The sequence below is a fragment of the Quercus lobata genome, chromosome 3 (genome assembly GCF_001633185.2).
Source record: "Quercus lobata isolate SW786 chromosome 3, ValleyOak3.0 Primary Assembly, whole genome shotgun sequence".
NCBI classification, from domain to species: Eukaryota; Viridiplantae; Streptophyta; class Magnoliopsida; order Fagales; family Fagaceae; genus Quercus; species Quercus lobata.
The window spans coordinates 27,442,966-27,451,216 of NC_044906.1; the positions used below are offsets into that span (position 1 = coordinate 27,442,966).

Genomic DNA, 8,251 nt, shown 5'->3' on the forward strand with positions numbered 1-8,251 from the left:
GCTCATGCAAAAGGTCTGAAAGAAACCAACCCATACCCTCCAAACCACAATTCCTCAATTTCCCCACTAAGTTGCATGGGCTTAGGCCATGCTTAAAAGAATAAAATAAAACATAATATATGGATTGGGCTTGTAAAAAAATGTGTGACGAAAATGGGTATCAATACTCTCCAAACTAGTTTGAAGAGAAACTTTGTTCATTAGCAATAGGGGAATATATATATATATATATATATATATATACACATATTTTACATTCTTAAACACTATTTTATCTATTTTACGAACTCATCCAACAATACACCCAACGTCCTAGTTTTTATTTTTACATACAACATAATAAAATAATATAAACTGCCTAATAAAATAATAAAAAGTACTATTATCTCTCTCTTTGTTTCCTCCCACTCTCTTTTTCTCTTCACCACAACCATAAGATTAAAAAACTATTTTAGCAAGTTGCTAATTTTGCAACCCACCCGCTCAAATTAAGCTTCATCTGGGTGTGGGTTGCTAAAACTTTTTAGCAACAATGAATAGTAAGAGCATTACCATCCAGGATTCCAAAAAAGTTCTATTTTACACCTTAAAAACCTATTTTATATATTTTACCATCTCATTTTACAACTCTCCCAACGTTCCAGTTTCTATTTTTATAAACAACTTATTCAAATAATATAAAATATAGAAAAAAATAATATTAAAAATTATTATATCTCCTCAACAACCAATACCCAGAAACACCAAACAACAAACTTTAGGCCGCAATCAACCAGAGCATGAAAACTCTTTTAGGGTGGAAATTTTAGGTACAAGACCTCCTCCATGAGCCTGAGGTGCTACGAGTGTCCCTTGCCCATTTGTTAGCACGCATGAGCTAGGCTCATGCAAAAGGTTTGAAAGAAACCAACCCATACCCTCCAAACCACACTTCCTCAATTTCCCCACTAAGTCGCATGGGCTTGGGCCATGCTTAAAAGAATAAAATAAAACATAATACATGAATTGGGCTTGTGAAAAAAGTGTGACGAAAATGGGTATCAATACTCTCCAAACTAGTTTGAAGACAAACTTTGTTCACTAGCAATAGGGGAATATATATATATATATATATATATATATATATTACATCCTTAAACACTACTTTATCTATTTTACGAACCCATCCAACAATACACCCAACGTCCTAGTTTTTATTTTTACATACAACATAATAAAATAATATAAACTGCCTAATAAAATAATAAAAAGTACTATTATCTCTCTCTCTCTGTTTCCTCCCACTCTCTTTTTCTCTTCACCACAACCACAAGATTAAAAAACTATTTTAGCATGTTGCTATTTTTGCAACCCACCCACTCAAATTAAGCTTCATCTGGGTGTGGGTTGCTAAAACCTTTTAGCAACAATGAATAGTAAGAGCATTACCATCTAGGATTCCAAAAAAGTTCTATTTTACACCTTAAAAACCTATTTTATCTATTTTATCATCTCATTTTACAACTCTTCCAACATTCCAGTTTCTATTTTTATAAACAACTCATTCAAATAATATAAAATATAGAAAAAAATAATATTAAAAATTATTATATCTCCTCAACAACCAATACCCAGAAACACCAAACAACAAAGTAAAAAAAAAAAAAAAAAAAAAAAAAAAAAAAAAAAGAACACCAACCACCATTACTACCTCTGAAACTCCATTAAAACACCAACCACCCAGAAACTCCATTAAAATACCTCTGAAACTCCAATCACCTAGAAACACCTACTAACAGCAACTCCATTAAAACACCACCATCCACTAACAACAGTTGTAGCCCATTACCACCACCACCACCACACTAAACCAGCCCACCACCACATAGATCGGATTCGTCGCCCACCATGACTCACCAAAACCCACAACCCACACATACCACGCCCGCCATCCGACCATCGTCGTTGTAGGAATGATAACGCCTTAAAATGTATACTTGTTATATATTTATGTGGGCGTTATCTCCTTATTACTATGCTTAATTTGTATAATTAAGCCATGATTTGCATTAATCCCTAATATTTATCTTTACATAATTTCTTGAATAAGATGTCATTCATTGCGTGTAACTTTCTACTTTCAAGAAATTATGTGAAAAAGATGAGTTTACAGGAATTTGTGAGAGAATGGACGCCAAACTAGAATTAAAGTGGAGCTAAAAGACCATGCTTAAATGTCTAAGGAGGTGCAGTTGAAGTGCTTGGGTCGTCTACCATGTTTGGAAGTTTCAAATAAGAAAAGAAATCAAAGAGGTAGAATTCGAAAAGGAAAAATTATATTTGAGCACTGATCAGTATTTTGGGTGTATCTCTCTTCTCAAAAATCCAATTGATACAAGGCCAGATGGGTTGGAACTGTGACTTAAATATCTACAACTTTCCAGTTTTGAGTTTTCAAAATTCACAATTTTTGAAAGCTGAAATTAACTCACAAGTTACTGCTGTAAATCTGGACGAAAATTAAAATAGTAAAAGTTTTATTTTCTTTGGACACTTTGATGTTAGAGTTTTGAAGGGAGGCTGTGTAGAATGAATTTGGCAGAGAAAACCTTGTATTTTCTTCTTTCTAATGGCAGCCTAAACTCTTTGCTAGGGCTAGGGGTTATGTTTCTTCTATACGATATGAATATTCAATGTGATTCTTTTTAAGATTTTAGACAATAACATATTTGATTGTTCAATTAGATTTCTTTTAATATATTAGTTCTTCCATACTTTCAATAAGTTTAATCTTGTTTTTCTTATTGTTTAGATGAATTTCTAATAGTTTCAAATAGAAATCACATTTTAAAGTGAATGAGTTTTTCTGAAAACTATTCTAACTGCATTATTAATTTATTAATATAGGTTATCATGCATCCTTGAATTATCTCAGTTCAACCAAATCATAAGTTTTTAATTGTATAAGAATAATCAATTATGAAATATATATTTTCTTAGATCACAAAAAATCTCATATCGATATAGGGAAACACCTCAATGCCCTAGTATTTACATTATTGATTTAAATATGTTTTTATTATTATTCATGTTAACAATCACCAAGCAAAAGTACTTTTCTTCTTCACCCAAATTTTTGTTTAATTATATTGTCTTTGAATCTATCCTGCTCCTAATGGTTTGACCTCGGTACTCTGAGAATTATATTGCTATGATCTCTTGCACTTGGGAGTGAGCAAGCAAGGAACACCACCCTCAGACCTCAAACTCTGACCATCAACACCACAGACCTCAAACCCACGGCAAGCAAAACCCAAACCCACACCCATGGCGACAAACCCAGACCCACGGTGAGCAATATGGTAAACCCACAACTGTAACCTAAATTGCAACCCACTGACCTAAATCTCAATCTAACTCTAGTCCACGCTATCAACGCCGGTCTAAGTGAGAAAGAGACCAAAATAGAGACAAAGGGGAGAGAGAAAGGTAGATGAGAAATGAGAGGAAAGAAGTGACTTAGTGTGAGGATAGGCGTAGCATGAAGAAAGAGAAAGAGAAGATTTTTAATAAAATATATATTTTTTTTTGGTTTACATCTATTGCTATAGTTGGTTCTATATATAAGAATCAATTGTTCATGGATGGTATAAAAAAATTGGTTCCCAAACTCGGATGTAGTTGATTTTGAGGCTGCTAGTGGCTAAAATAGTAACTAGGGGGTTTTTACACCCCCTAATGCTAGTGCTTTAAGGTTGTATATATACAACCTACTATTCATGGTTGCTAAACATCAAAGCAAATATAAAAGTACATGAAAGTACAAAAAATATGAAAGAGATAGATGGGAGAGAAGAGAGAGAATGAGTTGAAAGGGTAGTTTATATTATTTTATTGAGTTGTATGTAAAAATAAAAACTGGGATGCTTGGTGTATTGTTAGATGAGTTGGTAAAAGAGATAAAGTAATGTTTAAGGATGTAAAATATGTATTTTTTTTAGATCCCCCATTGCTAGTGCTCTAATGGTTGCATATATGCAACCTTACTATAGCAAGGTTGCAAATTTTTTTAAGTATACAAACCCAAATGAAGTAGGTTTTGGGTGTCTTAGGTTGTAAAATAATAACTGGGGGGTGTTTACACCCCCAATGCTAGTGCTCTTACCATCTCACTTTGTAAAATTTCTCTATTTTGACTTACCAAAAATTTTCTTTTCTACTTTACAAGACCCTTTAAGAATATACATTATGGTTGTGTTTCATTCGATAAAAATTAATTTTCGAAAAATATTTTTCACATTCATGAGGGGATTGAAAATGTTGGTCATCCATGTTGCATTAGTAGGAGAGGTCCAAAACTCACTAACAGTCAATTACAATAATAATGAATTTATTAAAATGTTTTGTTGGCTAGCATTTCTACAAAAAGTCTCATTGGAAACAGTTTAAGAGCATTCCCGTCTCATTTTTTAAAATTTCTATAGTTTTGTCTACCAAAAAAAAAAAGCAACACAATCTACATTCCTTTTGCTATTTTATAGCACATTATATAAAATAATAGTATGCTCAAATTACGATTTTTTTTCTTTTAACATTATTTTTTAAATATTTTAGTTAGTTGTCAGGTTTGCAAAACTATATAGCAAACTAGCATCTCAAGATTCTAAAACTCGAGTTCAAATTTGAACTCGAGTTTCTAAGGCTCGAATTGCATGTGATGGCAAGCTGAGGTGGAAAAAAATCCACGTGGAAATCGAGTATTTAAAACTTGAGTTCCTATTCTGCTTCCACATCTGAGTCTTCCTCTTCCTCAGTTCTTTTCTTCTTCCTTCCACATCTGAGTCTTCCTTTAAGATCTGAGTCTTCTTCTTTCTGCCCGATCTAGTCCTTTGCTCTCGATCTGGTCCTCTGTTCTTCTTCCTCTCCTCCTTCTCTTCTTCTTCTTCTTCTTCTTCCTTCTTGACCCATTCCTCCATTCTTTGTTCCTCTGTCCCTCTGTCCTTTGTTTCTCTGTTCCTGCCCGATCTGATTTGTTTTGGTTTGTTTCACTATAGAAATTGAGTGTTGTAGACTCAGATTTACTTTTTACAAACTCGAGTCTATAAGACTCGAGATCTATGTAGCAAAATATACACAGATCAACAAGTTGAATTTGAGTATTTGAAACTTGATATTTAGATTGAAATTGAGCCTCTAAAACTCAAGATGCTAGTTTCTAGTATTGTTTCTCACACATGTCAACTTATTATATTCTTTCCCTCACTAATGCTATCCTACAAATTTCCTCCTCAAATTCCCTTGAGGCTGAAAAGTTTCCCACAAGCTCCACAATATTGTTGTGACCCTCGTGGCCTAACGTTGAGATCCAGATATGCCATTTTCTTCTCTTTTTTATCTACAATACCATCTATAAATAGCAAAAACTTTGTTATAGAACAATAAATGGGAATACTCTGTTATATTACATGTATTTTCTAACCATGCTTTCTTTTCTTTGTCAAGTTGTCCAGTATTGATGCTCGATCATCCCTATCTTCAAATTTATGGCATGCTTCCCAAATGTTGGGACATTCCATTTACTGTCCTAATAAGTGGGTGTTTTTTTTTCCCCAAATAAGGGAAAAAAATTATGAAGTTTCTTCCTACAAAATATCTTATCATTTCCTCTAAAAAGAATGAATCGTGAAATGTCAGTAGAATATATTGGTGGTAACATGAACAACACTACACAAATTGTTTTTGGTCATCAATCATAGGTAAAATTAGTCAAATGCTATCCCTATCTACAATTTTCGGTGCATTAAAACTATAAAATGTCAGTAGAAAATATTGAAAGTATCGTTAAAATTTAAAACACTACACAAAAATAATGCTGTTTTTGTCATCAATCATAGTTAAAAGTAGTCCAATGATCTCTTTGTCTACAATTTTTAGTGCCTTAAGGGCCTGTTTGATATGTGAGTTTAAACAACAATTTTTAATATTTAAATACTGAAAACTATTTTAGTCATAGTTTGGTAGGAGTGTTTGATTAAGGGAGTTTGAGTCACAATTTTCAATTTAATGTATTTAAACACTATTTTGAAAACACATCCAGAATATTTTTCAACTTTTGAGTAACAATGATCAACGACATTGTAGTAAATATTTTAAAAAGCACAAGACCCACTGATAGGGCAACACACTTTTTCTTTTCTCTCTCCAGCATGGCTTTCTTTTTCTTTTTTTCTCTTTCTTGCACAAATCCACATTGGTGGTCGTCTTCTTCCTTTCTCTTTTTTGTTTTGTTTTTTTTTTTTGGGAGTTTGCTGTTTTGCTAGTTTTCTTCTTCCAAATCAAACAAAACCCATTTAAATTTAATCCCCACCAAAAAAAAAAACAAAGCAACAGAGCGCCAAACCCAAAAAACAAAACCTATTTGAATTTAATTCCCACCCACAAACACAAACCAAATCAAACATCTATAGCAAATAAAAGAAAGAAACAATAAAGGAGAAACAAAGGTGTTGGGACATATATAAGGCTAAGAGAGACAAAGAGAAGGAGAATCATGGGTTTTCTGTGAAGAGAAAAGAAAGTTGGAGTCCAACAGTAATAAAGGGAAATTTTCTCTCTTCAAATAAAATAGTACTAAATGTACTGCTCATGTTAGATAATTACCCACTTAAAAAAAAAAACACACACACTCATATAATCATACCAAACACATAATTATGTTTTCACTTTTAAAAATATGTTAGTAGGCACGTGGTATCAAATACATTTTTTACATTATAAGTATTTTAAACACGTGTTTGCACAATACTTTTAAACTTCAATTTTCACATAATTTTAAAAACTAATACTTAAACTCCCTTGCCAAACAGGCGATTAGTCTTGGGAAACAATATCAATTGACTTTTTATAGATCATAATGACTGGCTTTTCATTAAAAAAATAATAATAATAGAATAAGAAATTTCTTGAATAAGAAATTTCTTCTTACTTGTTCAATTTTATCATTTCATATAAAATAAAATAAATAATGAAATGTAAATAGAAAATATTGGAAGTAATTTGAACAATACTACATCAAAATAATGTTGTTTTTGGTCATCAATCATAGGTATAACTAGTCAAATGCTATCTCTATCTACAGTTTTCGATGCCTTACACTTTGTTTAGTCTTGGTAAACACCATAAACACTAGCTTTTCTACAAAAAAGTCATATTGACAAAATTTTTAAGGATGTAATATTTGCGCTCTTATTTCACTATAACAATTTTTTAAATATAAAATATTTTCAAGTTTTTGGGGTAATATAAAAAAAAAAAATTTAACGTAAACCACAAAAATTGGAGGCTCAACCACTGAAATCACCAATGCCAAAGGTTCAGTGACTGAACAACCAGATTCGCAACCCAGCCATCGAGCTTCGACAACCCAACCATCAAATGGTAGATGAAGAGCTACCATGTTTGTAAAATGTTTTACTAAAATTTATAACAATTTATAAAAGATGTCAGTCAATGAAAAATATTTTCAAGTTTGACCAAATTATAACAATTTATAAAAGATGTCGGTCAATGGAAAATATTTTCAAGTTTGACCAAATTTTACAATGAAACAAAATATTTTATGTAAACATTTTACAACAAATCAAATGGATCATTAATAAAAACACTTAAAAAAATTTTAGGTACTTTGGATTATTTTCATCTAAAAATTTTAAATTTTGGATTTTTACCCATAATCCCTAATGTTAATTTATTCAACATTTATTTTTGGGACAACAAAGACTACACAAAAATAGACAAATAATATTCACAACACTCCAGTCCTTTTGGGTCGTGAAGGACACTGTGCTGCTAGAGAAACACAACGAAAATATTTCAAGTGGAACTAGGCAGGCCCCTACAGCAATAGATAATGACATAGACTCTCCCACTTGGGGAGGCCAGGTATTACACCGGTGCAATTCACCCATCTCTCCACACATTTTTTTTTTATTTTTTTATTTTTACTTTTTACTTATCTTATTTTTTTTCTTAACTTTTTTGAATCAATAGTAGAGATTAAAAGTTACATTTTGCTACTATCAATCTCAACAATTCATAAGAACTTCACTTTTTACTTGTCTTAATTTTTTTTCCAGTACAATACCCTATGTATTGTACCTGATATTAATTTGGGAAAACCTTACGCTAGCACCCCTCTTAAAAGTGCAATGCAGGTTACCAACTTAGGCCATGAGCTTTCTTGATCACCCATTGACCCCGACCAGGTAAGTAT

General features: G+C 32.0%; 1 non-coding gene across 1 annotated transcript; it reads right to left on the reverse strand.

Annotated features, from left to right (window-relative positions):
- Positions 1-8,091: 8,091 nt before the first annotated feature.
- Positions 8,092-8,251, reverse strand: LOC115983076. The gene has a single exon (XR_004089878.1). It is a non-coding gene; the product is annotated as a U1 spliceosomal RNA (small nuclear RNA).